The following is an 11,755-nucleotide window of genomic DNA, read 5'->3' on the forward strand; positions in this document are numbered from 1 at the left end:
GCTTCTTGGGAACAGTCAAAAGCTTTGAGCCGGTTGGTGCCTCAGATCAAGATCCTACTCTACACCCCAATGTGAATCCTTGTGGAGTCCAGTGTACCCCACAGAAGAAATTAATGTGTCACACCCATTGGCAGCAACCTTAGAATAGCTGCTGACGGGCACAATTGAGAAAGGAAGGGGGGGGGGGACATTTGAATCCAGCACATAGATGCAATTCAAATATGTAATTTGTACCTTCCTATTTTAAAATATAATGGATGAACCTCACCCTGTGAGAACAATCTTCATGATCAAGAGATCTCATATGCAAAATAAGGATGAGTTGGGATAGGGCTGGGGAGGGTGGCTGCTCGGGCAGCCCCTCCCCCGTCAAGTTAAGGAGATTCAACTGAGGAAGCACAAGGGAACTCTCGTCTGGGGACAACAACTGCAGGGAGACCACATCTTTTCAGATGAACATGGGAGGGCGGAAGGCTGCCTAATACTGAAGCACCATATGCAACAACTAGTACAAGCATTCCTGGGGGAAGGTCTGCAGCAGACGGATTTGCATACGGTGATGTTATCCAAGCAGTGGGCCAAAGTTGACTGGAACCCTCATCTGCATATGAAAAGAGAAAAGGGGCATGCAGGGCATGGCGGCCTTTTGCAGTGCTTGGATGACCCCTAGTTCACATTAAACACCCCCACCCTCCTTTGGTGTGGGGCTCATGTTGGCCATGCCCCATCCCCTGAAGCATTCAAGCTGATTTCTTGCAGCAGCTGGGCACTGTAACAGCTCCAGAGCTGTTCTGTAAGGCAAGTAAAAGGGTGTGGGCCCTGCAGCACCACCTGTAGTTCGCATTGTGCGTTGGAAGGCACAAAGTAAGCAGACGGGAGGAGAAGTCAGGATAGTGCGCAAGGGCATTCTTTTCTCTTAGTCCGTAGAGGATGCTGGGGTCACATTAAGAACCATGGGGTATAGACGGGATCCGCAAGAGACATGGGCACTTTAAGACTTTCAAAGGGTGTGAACTGGCTCCTCCCTCTATGCCCCTCCTCCAGACTCCAGTTATAGGAACTGTGCCCAGGGAGACGGACATTTCGAGGAAAGGATTTATTGTTAAACTAAGGTGAGCATCTTACCAGCTCACACCTTAAGCATGCCGCAGAAAGTGGCATTCAACAGAACACAAGCCAACGGCATGAGCAATTGCAGCAAAAAGCTGACCAGAACCATAACACAACATGTGTATAACCACAAGTAATAACTGCAGACACAGTATGGACTGGGACGGGTGCCCAGCATCCTCTACAGACTAAGAGAAAAGGATTTACCGGTAGGTATTAAAATCCTATTTTCTCATACGACCTAGAGGATGCTGGGGTCACATTAAGAACCATGGGGTTATACCAAAGCTCTTGAACGGGTGGGAGAGTGCGTACGACTCTGCAGCACCGAATGACCCAACTTAAGGTTATCATCAGCCAAGGTATCAAACTTGTAAAACTTAGCAAAAGTGTTTACTAAATAGCTGCTCGGCAAAGTTGCAATGCCGAGACTCCCCGACCAGCTGCCAAGGATGAACCCACCTTTCTAGTAGAATGGGTCTTCACCTACTTCAGTAACGGCAATCCTGCCGTGGAACGAGCATGCTGAATCTTACCACAGATCCAGCGCATAATGGTCTGCATGGAAGCAGGACACCAAATCCTGTTGGGAGCATACAGGACAAACAGAGCCTCTGTTTTCCTAATCTGAACCGTTCTGGTGACATACATTTTCAAAGTTCTGACCACAGCCAGAGACTTTGACTCAACGAAGGTGTCAGTGGCCAAAGGCACCATGTGGAAAGATGAACCACCTTCGGCAGAAATTGTTGACGTGTCCTCAATTCTGCTCTATCTTCATGAAAGATCAAATAAAGGCTCTTGTGATACTGCATGGTTTGTACTGTTTTCCATGTGCTCCCAGATCTTTCAAGCAAGTAGCATGGTCAAGAAAGTTCTGTTTGAAAAGAAACAAACATTTACTGTCATTGTTATGCAAATAAACTTACATTAAAGCTAACAAGAAAGCACACTCGTTCTGTCTTTAAACTGATAAAAGAAACCCCAATAATATGGGGCATGCAAAAATTGAGATAAAACTCAGTTTTGCTCCTCTCCTCGGAAATCTTTAATAAAAGGCGAAATATTTGTTAGTTCTGAAGAGAAACCAGAGCATGACCAAGATTCCACCTGTCGCCTGAGTGCCATGCCAGCAGTTCTCATTCAGATCAAAGTGAGCACCCAATTTGAATGAAAGAAAGCAGATTTCTCACCAGGCTTCCCCTTGCTATAAACATGGTTTGTACTCTTTTCCATGTGCTCCCAGATCTTTCAAGCAATTAGTATGGTCAAGAAAGTTCTGCTTGAAAAGAAACAGACATTTATAGTCATTGTTATGCAAATAAACTTACATTAAAGCTAACAAGAAAGCACACTCGTTCTGTCTTTAAACTGATAAAAGAAACCCCAATAATATGGGGCATGCAAAAATTGAGATAAAACTCAGTTTTGCTCCTCTCCACAGAAATCTTTAATAAAAGGCGAAAGATTTGTTCGTTCTGAAGAGAAACCAGAGCATGACCAAGATTCCACCTGTCGCCTAAATGCTGTGCCAGCAGTCCTCATCCAGATCAAAGTGAGCGCCCAACTTGAAAGAAAGCAGATTTCTCACCTGGCTTCTCCTTGCTATAAGCATGGTTTGTACTGTATTCCATGTGCTCCCAGATCTTTCAAGCAAGTAGCATGGTCAAGAAAGTTCTGTTTGAAAAGAAACAAACATTTACTGTCATTTCTATGCAAATGAGCTTACATTAAAGCACACTCATTCTATCTTTAAACCGATAAAAGAAACCCCAAAAAGATGGGGCATGCAAAAATTGAGATAAAACTCGGTTTTGCTCCTCTCCACGGAAATCTTTAGTAAAAGGCGAAAGATTTGTTCGTTCTGAAGAGAAACCAGAGCATGACCAAGATTTTCATCTGAAAATATGTGTTCTCCCTGCAGTTGTTGTCCCCAGATGAGAGTTCCCTTGTGCTGCCTCAGTTGAATCTCCTTTACTTGACAGAGATGTGCCTGAGCAGCGGCCCTCCCCAGCCCTATCCCAAATCATACTTATTTTGCATAGGAGATACCATGGTCATGAAGATTGTTCTCCCAGGGTGAGGTTCATTCATTGCATTCTGGGTATGCTGACCCCTGTGATTTTCCCAAATGTGGGAAACTTGCTTTTATACCCTTGTGCACTATCCTGACTTCTCCTCCTGTCTGCTTACTTTGTGCCTTCCAATGCACAATACAAACTACAGGTAGTGCTGCAGGGCCCACACCCTTTTACTTGCCTTACAGAGCAGCTCTGGAGCTGTTACAGTGCCAAGCTGCTGCAAGAAATCAGCTTGAATGCTTCAGGGGATGGGGCATGGCCAACATGAGCCCCACACCGAAGGAGGGTGGGGGTGTTTAATGCGAACTAAGGGTCATCCAAGCGCCGCAAAAGGCCGCCATGCCCTGCATACCCCTTTTCTCTTTTCATATGCAGATGAGGGTTCCAGCCAACTTTGGCCCACTGCTTGGATGACATCACCGTATGCAAATCCGTCTTCTGCAGAACTTCCCCCAGGAATGCTTGTACTAGTTGTTGCATTTGGTTTGTTGTTTGGGGGTGCTTCAGTATTAGGCAGCCTTCTGCCCTCCCATGTTCATCTGAAAAAATGTGTTCTCCCTGCAGTTGTTGTCCCCAGATGAGAGTTCCCTTGTGCTGCCTCAGTTGAATCTCCTTTACTTGACAGAGATGTGCATGAGCAGCGGCCCTCCCCAGCCCTATCCCAAATCATACTTATTTTGCATAGGAGATACCATGGTCATGAAGATTGTTCTCCCAGGGTGAGGTTCATTCATTGCATTTTGGGTATGCTGACCCCTGTGATTTACCCAAATGTGGGAAACTCGACTGCATTATTTGTGGTAGTGGGGGACTGTGTTTGTGCTTTCCTCTGGTCAGCTCTGGTAAAACTCAGATTTCTTTGTCTCAGATTTTCCTCTAGCCTTGTTCTTCTTTCGAGAGTTCCCTTGTGCTGCCTCAGTTGGATCTCCTTCACTTTACAGGGAAGTACCCGAGCAGCGACCCTCCCCAGCTCTCGCCCAACTCCTACTTACCTGCCAGGTGAGATACTATGATCATGAAGGTGCTTCTCCCAGGGCAAGGCTCACCCATTGCACTCTGGGTGTGCTGCTCCTGCGATTTCCCCAAATTTGGGAAACTTGACTGCATAATTTGTGTTTCCCCTGGTCGGCTCTCGTATAATTCAGATCTCTTTGTCTCAGGTCTCTCTCCAGCCTAGTTTGCTGTCTGTTTCCACTTCTCTTTTCTTGAGCCGCTCCCTTCTATGCCCTTGCGCACTATCCTGACTTCTCCTCCTTTCTGCTTACTTTGTGCCTTCCAACGCACAATGCGAACTATAGGTAGTGCTGCAGGGCCCACACCCTTTTACTTGCCTTACAGAGCAGCTCTGGAGCTGTTACAGTGCCCAGCTGCTGCAAGAAATCAGCTTGAATGCTTCAGGGGCTGGGGCATAGCCAACATGAGCCCCACACCGAAGGAGGGTGGGGGTGTTTAATGCAAACTAGGGGTCATCCAAGCGCCGCAAAAGGCCGCCATGCCCTGCATAACCCTTTTCTCTTTTTATATGCAGATGAGGGTTCCAGCCAACTTTGGCCCACTGCTTGGATGACATCACCGTATGCAAATCCGTCTTCTGCAGACCTTCACCCTGGAATGCTTTTACTAGTTGTTGCATTTGGTTTGTTGTTTGGGGATGCTTCAGTATTAGGCAGCCTTCTGCCCTCCCATGTTCATCTGAAAATATGTGTTCTCCCTGCAGTTGTTGTACCCAGATGAGAGTTCCCTTGTGCTGCCTCAGTTGAATCTCCTTTACTTGACAGAGATGTGCCTGAGCAGCGGCCCTCCCCAGCCCTATCCCAAATCATACTTATTTTGCATAGGAGTTACCATGGTCATGAAGATTGTTCTCCCAGGGTGAGGTTCATTCATTGCATTCTGGGTATGCTGACCCCTGTGATTTCCCCAAATGTGGGAAACTCGACTGCATTATTTGTGGTAGTGGGGGGCTGTGTTTGTGCTTTCCTCTGGTCAGCTCTGGTAAAAGTCAGATTTCTTTGTCTCAGATCTTCCTCTAGCCTTGTTCTTCTTTCGAGAGTTTCTTTGTGCTGCCTCAGTTGGATCTCCTTCACTTGACAGGGGGGTGCCCGAGCAGCGACCCTCCCCAGCTCTAGCCCAACTCCTACTTACCTGCCAGGTGAGATACTATGATCAGGAAGTTGCTTCTCCCAGGGCAAGGCTCACCCATTGCACTCTGGGTGTGCTGCTCCTACGATTTCCCCAAATGTGGGACACTTGACTGCATAATTTGTGTTTCCTCTGGTCGGCTCTCGTATAATTCAGATCTCTTTGTCTCAGGTCTTTCTCCAGCCTAGTTTGCTGTCTGTTTCCACTTCTTTTATCTTGAGCCCCTCCCTTCTATACCCTTGTGCACTATCCTGACTTCTCCTCCCGTCTGCTTACTTTGTGCCTTCCAATGCACAATGCAAACTACAGGTAGTGCTGCAGGGCCCACACAATCTTTTACTTGCCTTACAGAGCAGCTCTGGAGCTGTTACAGTGCCCAGCTGCTGCAAGAAATCAGCTTGAATGCTTCAGGGGATGGGGCATGGCCAACATGAGCCCCACACCAAAGGTGGGTGGGGGTGTTTAATGCGAACTAGGGGTCATCCAAGCACCGCAAAAGGCAGCCATGCCCTGCACGCCCCTTTTCTCTTTTCATATGCAGATGAGGGTTGAAGCCAACTTTGACCCACTGCTTGGATGACATCACCATATGCAAATCCATCTGCGGCAGGCCTTCCCCCAGGAATGCTTGCACTAGTTGTTGCATTTGGTTTGTTGTTTGGGGGTGCTTCAGTTTTAGGCAGCCTTCTGCCCTCCCATGTTCATCTGAAAATATGTGTTCTCCCTGCAGTTGTTGTCCCCAGATGAGAGTTCCCTTGTGCTGCCTCAGTTGAATCTCCTTTACTTGACAGAGATGTGCCTGAGCAGCGGCCCTCCAAGCCCTATCCCAAATCATACTTATTTTGCATAGGAGACACCATGGTCATGAAGATTGTTCACCCAGGGTGAGGTTCATTCATTGCATTCTGGGTATGCTGACCCCTGTGATTTCCCCAAATGTGGGAAACTCGCCTGCATTTTTTGTGGTAGTGGGGGACTGTGTTTGTGTTTTCCTCTGGTCAGCTCTGGTAAAAGTCAGATTTCTTTGTCTCATATATTCCTCTAGCCTTGTTCTTCTTTCGAGAGTTCCCTTGTGCTGCCTCAGTTGGATCTCCTTCACTTGACAGGGGGGTGCCCGAGCAGCGACCCTCCCCAGCTCTCGCCCAACTCCTACTTACCTGCCAGGTGAGATACTATGATCATGAAGGTGCTTCTCCCAGGGCAAGGCTCACCCATTGCACTCTGGGTGTGCTGCTCCTGCGATTTCCCCAAATTTGGGAAACTTGACTGCATAATTTGTGTTTCCCCTGGTCGGCTCTCGTATAATTCAGATCTCTTTGTCTCAGGTCTCTCTCCAGCCTAGTTTGCTGTCTGTTTCCACTTCTCTTTTCTTGAGCCGCTCCCTTCTATGCCCTTGCGCACTATCCTGACTTCTCCTCCTTTCTGCTTACTTTGTGCCTTCCAACGCACAATGCGAACTATAGGTAGTGCTGCAGGGCCCACACCCTTTTACTTGCCTTACAGAGCAGCTCTGGAGCTGTTACAGTGCCCAGCTGCTGCAAGAAATCAGCTTGAATGCTTCAGGGGCTGGGGCATAGCCAACATGAGCCCCACACCGAAGGAGGGTGGGGGTGTTTAATGCAAACTAGGGGTCATCCAAGCGCCGCAAAAGGCCGCCATGCCCTGCATAACCCTTTTCTCTTTTTATATGCAGATGAGGGTTCCAGCCAACTTTGGCCCACTGCTTGGATGACATCACCGTATGCAAATCCGTCTTCTGCAGACCTTCACCCTGGAATGCTTTTACTAGTTGTTGCATTTGGTTTGTTGTTTGGGGATGCTTCAGTATTAGGCAGCCTTCTGCCCTCCCATGTTCATCTGAAAATATGTGTTCTCCCTGCAGTTGTTGTACCCAGATGAGAGTTCCCTTGTGCTGCCTCAGTTGAATCTCCTTTACTTGACAGAGATGTGCCTGAGCAGCGGCCCTCCCCAGCCCTATCCCAAATCATACTTATTTTGCATAGGAGTTACCATGGTCATGAAGATTGTTCTCCCAGGGTGAGGTTCATTCATTGCATTCTGGGTATGCTGACCCCTGTGATTTCCCCAAATGTGGGAAACTCGACTGCATTATTTGTGGTAGTGGGGGGCTGTGTTTGTGCTTTCCTCTGGTCAGCTCTGGTAAAAGTCAGATTTCTTTGTCTCAGATCTTCCTCTAGCCTTGTTCTTCTTTCGAGAGTTTCTTTGTGCTGCCTCAGTTGGATCTCCTTCACTTGACAGGGGGGTGCCCGAGCAGCGACCCTCCCCAGCTCTAGCCCAACTCCTACTTACCTGCCAGGTGAGATACTATGATCAGGAAGTTGCTTCTCCCAGGGCAAGGCTCACCCATTGCACTCTGGGTGTGCTGCTCCTACGATTTCCCCAAATGTGGGACACTTGACTGCATAATTTGTGTTTCCTCTGGTCGGCTCTCGTATAATTCAGATCTCTTTGTCTCAGGTCTTTCTCCAGCCTAGTTTGCTGTCTGTTTCCACTTCTTTTATCTTGAGCCCCTCCCTTCTATACCCTTGTGCACTATCCTGACTTCTCCTCCCGTCTGCTTACTTTGTGCCTTCCAATGCACAATGCAAACTACAGGTAGTGCTGCAGGGCCCACACAATCTTTTACTTGCCTTACAGAGCAGCTCTGGAGCTGTTACAGTGCCCAGCTGCTGCAAGAAATCAGCTTGAATGCTTCAGGGGATGGGGCATGGCCAACATGAGCCCCACACCAAAGGTGGGTGGGGGTGTTTAATGCGAACTAGGGGTCATCCAAGCACCGCAAAAGGCAGCCATGCCCTGCACGCCCCTTTTCTCTTTTCATATGCAGATGAGGGTTGAAGCCAACTTTGACCCACTGCTTGGATGACATCACCATATGCAAATCCATCTGCGGCAGGCCTTCCCCCAGGAATGCTTGCACTAGTTGTTGCATTTGGTTTGTTGTTTGGGGGTGCTTCAGTTTTAGGCAGCCTTCTGCCCTCCCATGTTCATCTGAAAATATGTGTTCTCCCTGCAGTTGTTGTCCCCAGATGAGAGTTCCCTTGTGCTGCCTCAGTTGAATCTCCTTTACTTGACAGAGATGTGCCTGAGCAGCGGCCCTCCAAGCCCTATCCCAAATCATACTTATTTTGCATAGGAGACACCATGGTCATGAAGATTGTTCACCCAGGGTGAGGTTCATTCATTGCATTCTGGGTATGCTGACCCCTGTGATTTCCCCAAATGTGGGAAACTCGCCTGCATTTTTTGTGGTAGTGGGGGACTGTGTTTGTGTTTTCCTCTGGTCAGCTCTGGTAAAAGTCAGATTTCTTTGTCTCATATATTCCTCTAGCCTTGTTCTTCTTTCGAGAGTTCCCTTGTGCTGCCTCAGTTGGATCTCCTTCACTTGACAGGGGGGTGCCCGAGCAGTGACCCTCCCCAGCTCTAGCCCAACTCCTACTTACCTGCCAGGTGAGATACTATGATCATGAAGGTGCTTCTCCCAGGGCAAGGCTCACCCATTGCACTCTGGGTGTGCTGCTCCTGCGATTTCCCCAAATGTGGGAAACTTGATTGCATAATTTGTGTTTCCCCTGGTCGGCTCTCGTATAATTCAGATCTCTTTGTCTCAGGTCTCTCTCCAGCCTAGTTTGCTGTCTGTTTCCACTTCTCTTTTCTGGAGCCACTGCCTTCTATGCCCTTGCGCACTATCCTGACTTCTCCCGTCTGCTTACTTTGTGCCTTCCAACACACAATGCGAACTACAGGTAGTGCTGCAGGGCCCACACCCTTTTAGTTGCCTTACAGAGCAGCTCTGGAGCTGTTACAGTGCCCAGCTGCTGCAAGAAATCAGCTTGAATGCTTCAGGGGCTGGGGCATAGCCAACATGAGCCCCACACCAAAGGAGGGTGGGGGTGTTTAATGCGAACTAGGGGTCATCCAAGCACCGCAAAAGGCCGCCATGCCCTGCATGCCCCTTTTCTCTTTTCATATGCAAATGAGGGTTCCAGCCAACTTTGGCCCACTGCTTGGATGACATCACCGTATGCAAATCCGTCTGCTGCAGACCTTCCCCCAGGAATGCTTGTACTAGTTGTTGCATATGGTTTGATATTTGATGGTGCTTCAGTATTAGGCAGCCTTCCACCCTCCCATGTTCATCTGAAAAGATGTGGTCTCCCTGCAGTTGTTGTCCCCAGACGAGAGTTCCCTTGTGCTTCCTCAGTTGAATCTCCTTAACTTGACGGGGGAGGGGCCGAGCAGCCACCCTCCCCAGCCCTATCCCAACTCATACTTATTTTGCATATGAGATCTCTTGATCATGAAGATTGTTCTCACAGGGTGAAGTTCATCCATTATATTTTAAAATAGGAAGGTACAAATTACATATTTGAATTGCATCTATGTGCTGGATTCAAATGTCCCCCCCCCCCCCTTCCTTTCTCAATTGTGCCCATCAGCAGCTATTCTAAGGTTGCTGCCAATGGGTGTGACACATTAATTTCTTCTGTGGGGTACACAGGACTCCACAAGGATTCACATTGGGGTGTAGAGTAGGATCTTGGTCTGAGGCACCAACCGGCTCTGCCTGTCAATCGGGGCAGGGGGGGAGAGGGGGGTCAGCAACACTCCATTTCCAAGTCAGGGATGGAGCGGTGCGGGGGCAAGGCTTCAAAATGGGGTCTGCAATGGAGGAGACACAGGGGGTGTGGTCACAGCGGCTGTATGACATCACATTCAGCCGCTGTGATCACAAAAATGGTGGCGGCTTCCTGCGCGCACATAGTCTGCACCAGCAGGAGGCTACACCATTTTTTATGATCACGCTGAACTGCAGTGCGACTGCAATTACAGCATGGTCAAGAAGGGAGGCGTCATGCTGGGTGGCCATAAGAGATGAGCGGGTTCGGTTCCTCGGAATCCGAACCCGCCCGAACTTCACCCTTTTTTGCACGGGTCCGAGCAGACTCGGATCCTCCCGCCTTGCTCGGTTAACCCGAGCGCGCCCGAACGTCATCATCCCGCTGTCGGATTCTCACGAGACTTGGATTCTATATAAGGAGCCGCGCGTCGCCGCCATTTTCACATGTGCATTGAGATTGATAGGGAGAGGACGTGGCTGGCGTCCTCTCCGTTTAGATTAGAAGATAGAGACAAGTGACATTTGATTTACTACTAATTTGGGGAGCAGTTGAACTTGTCAGGAGTACTCAGTAGTGCAGAGTTTTGCTGATAGTGACCACCAGTTTTATTATTTATAATCCGTTCTCTGCCTGAAAAAAAACGATACACATACCATATCTGTGCTCAGCCTCAGTGTGCTGCATGATATATCATCTATGTATATCTGACTGTGCTGAGTGCTCACTGCTCACACAGCTTAATTGTGGGGGAGACTGGGGAGCAGTTATAGCAGGAGTACAGTGCACACTTTTGCTGCCAGTGTGACCACCAGTATATTGTCTGCCTGAAAAAGTTAAACACTCCTGTGGTGTTTTTTTTTTATTCTATAAACGCATTCTGCTGACAGTGTCCAGCAGGTCCGTCATACATATATTATATAAATATTTATCTGCAGTAGTGTTATATTTTTTTTTTCATCTTTATCATCTCTATATTAGCAGACGCAGTACGGTAGTCCACGGCTGTGGCTATCTCTGTGTCGTCAGTGCTCGTCCATAATTGTATACCTACCTACCTGTGGTGGGTTTTTTTTTTTCTATCTTCTTCATACTAGTAGTTTAGGAGTCTACTGACAGTGTCCACCAGGTCCATCATTATATTATATACCTACAGTAGTAATATATTTATTATATTATCTATACTAGCAGACGCAGTACGGTAGTCCACGGCTGTGGCTATCTCTGTGTCGTCAGTGCTCGTCCATAATTGTATACCTACCTACCTGTGGTGGGGTTTTTTTTTTATCTTCTTCATACTAGTAGTTTAGCAGTCTGCTGACAGTGTCCACCAGGTCCGTCATTATATTATATACCTACAGTAGTAATATATTTATTATATTATCTATACTAGCAGGCGCAGTACGGTAGTCCACGGCTGTACCTACCTCTGTGTCGTCAGTGCTCGTCCATAATTGTATACCTACCTGTGGTGGGGTTTTTTTTTCTATCTTCTTCATACTAGTAGTTTAGGAGTCTGCTGACAGTGTCCACCAGGTCCGTCATTATATTATATACCTACAGTAGTAATATATTTAGTATATTATCTATACTAGCAGACGCAGTACGGTAGTTCACGGCTGTACCTACCTCTGTGTCGTCACTCGTCCATAATTGTATACCTAACTGTGGTGGGTTTTTTTTTCTATCTTCTTCATACTAGTAGTTTAGCAGTCTGCTGACAGTGTCCACCAGGTCCGTCATTATATTATATATACCTACAGTAGTTATATATATTTTTTT

General features: G+C 47.7%; 13 non-coding genes and 1 pseudogene across 13 annotated transcripts; 11 read left to right on the plus strand and 3 right to left on the minus strand.

Moving 5' to 3' along the window:
• Positions 1-2,090: 2,090 nt before the first annotated feature.
• LOC135016863 (U5 spliceosomal RNA) lies at positions 2,091-2,206 on the minus strand. Its single transcript, XR_010214850.1, has one exon. It is a non-coding gene; the product is annotated as a U5 spliceosomal RNA (small nuclear RNA).
• A 286-nt stretch (positions 2,207-2,492) lies between these two features.
• On the minus strand, positions 2,493-2,608 carry LOC135016862 (U5 spliceosomal RNA). Its single transcript, XR_010214849.1, has one exon. It is a non-coding gene; the product is annotated as a U5 spliceosomal RNA (small nuclear RNA).
• Positions 2,609-2,878: 270 nt separating this feature from the next.
• Positions 2,879-2,994, minus strand: LOC135016861 (U5 spliceosomal RNA). The gene has a single exon (XR_010214848.1). It is a non-coding gene; the product is annotated as a U5 spliceosomal RNA (small nuclear RNA).
• Positions 2,995-3,138: 144 nt separating this feature from the next.
• On the plus strand, positions 3,139-3,266 carry LOC135016860 (U1 spliceosomal RNA; annotated as a pseudogene).
• A 593-nt stretch (positions 3,267-3,859) lies between these two features.
• Positions 3,860-4,023, plus strand: LOC135016843 (U1 spliceosomal RNA). Its single transcript, XR_010214834.1, has one exon. It is a non-coding gene; the product is annotated as a U1 spliceosomal RNA (small nuclear RNA).
• A 152-nt stretch (positions 4,024-4,175) lies between these two features.
• On the plus strand, positions 4,176-4,338 carry LOC135016850 (U1 spliceosomal RNA). The gene has a single exon (XR_010214840.1). It is a non-coding gene; the product is annotated as a U1 spliceosomal RNA (small nuclear RNA).
• A 674-nt stretch (positions 4,339-5,012) lies between these two features.
• Positions 5,013-5,176, plus strand: LOC135016864 (U1 spliceosomal RNA). Its single transcript, XR_010214851.1, has one exon. It is a non-coding gene; the product is annotated as a U1 spliceosomal RNA (small nuclear RNA).
• Positions 5,177-5,328: 152 nt separating this feature from the next.
• LOC135016856 (U1 spliceosomal RNA) lies at positions 5,329-5,491 on the plus strand. Its single transcript, XR_010214845.1, has one exon. It is a non-coding gene; the product is annotated as a U1 spliceosomal RNA (small nuclear RNA).
• Positions 5,492-6,166: 675 nt separating this feature from the next.
• LOC135016846 (U1 spliceosomal RNA) lies at positions 6,167-6,330 on the plus strand. Its single transcript, XR_010214837.1, has one exon. It is a non-coding gene; the product is annotated as a U1 spliceosomal RNA (small nuclear RNA).
• Positions 6,331-6,482: 152 nt separating this feature from the next.
• Positions 6,483-6,645, plus strand: LOC135016851 (U1 spliceosomal RNA). Its single transcript, XR_010214841.1, has one exon. It is a non-coding gene; the product is annotated as a U1 spliceosomal RNA (small nuclear RNA).
• Positions 6,646-7,319: 674 nt separating this feature from the next.
• Positions 7,320-7,483, plus strand: LOC135016866 (U1 spliceosomal RNA). The gene has a single exon (XR_010214852.1). It is a non-coding gene; the product is annotated as a U1 spliceosomal RNA (small nuclear RNA).
• A 152-nt stretch (positions 7,484-7,635) lies between these two features.
• On the plus strand, positions 7,636-7,798 carry LOC135016857 (U1 spliceosomal RNA). The gene has a single exon (XR_010214846.1). It is a non-coding gene; the product is annotated as a U1 spliceosomal RNA (small nuclear RNA).
• A 675-nt stretch (positions 7,799-8,473) lies between these two features.
• On the plus strand, positions 8,474-8,637 carry LOC135016847 (U1 spliceosomal RNA). The gene has a single exon (XR_010214838.1). It is a non-coding gene; the product is annotated as a U1 spliceosomal RNA (small nuclear RNA).
• Positions 8,638-8,789: 152 nt separating this feature from the next.
• LOC135016853 (U1 spliceosomal RNA) lies at positions 8,790-8,952 on the plus strand. The gene has a single exon (XR_010214843.1). It is a non-coding gene; the product is annotated as a U1 spliceosomal RNA (small nuclear RNA).
• Positions 8,953-11,755: the final 2,803 nt, after the last annotated feature.

Source organism: Pseudophryne corroboree, unplaced genomic scaffold, assembly GCF_028390025.1.
Source record: "Pseudophryne corroboree isolate aPseCor3 unplaced genomic scaffold, aPseCor3.hap2 scaffold_3021, whole genome shotgun sequence".
In the NCBI taxonomy this organism is placed as follows: domain Eukaryota; kingdom Metazoa; phylum Chordata; class Amphibia; order Anura; family Myobatrachidae; genus Pseudophryne; species Pseudophryne corroboree.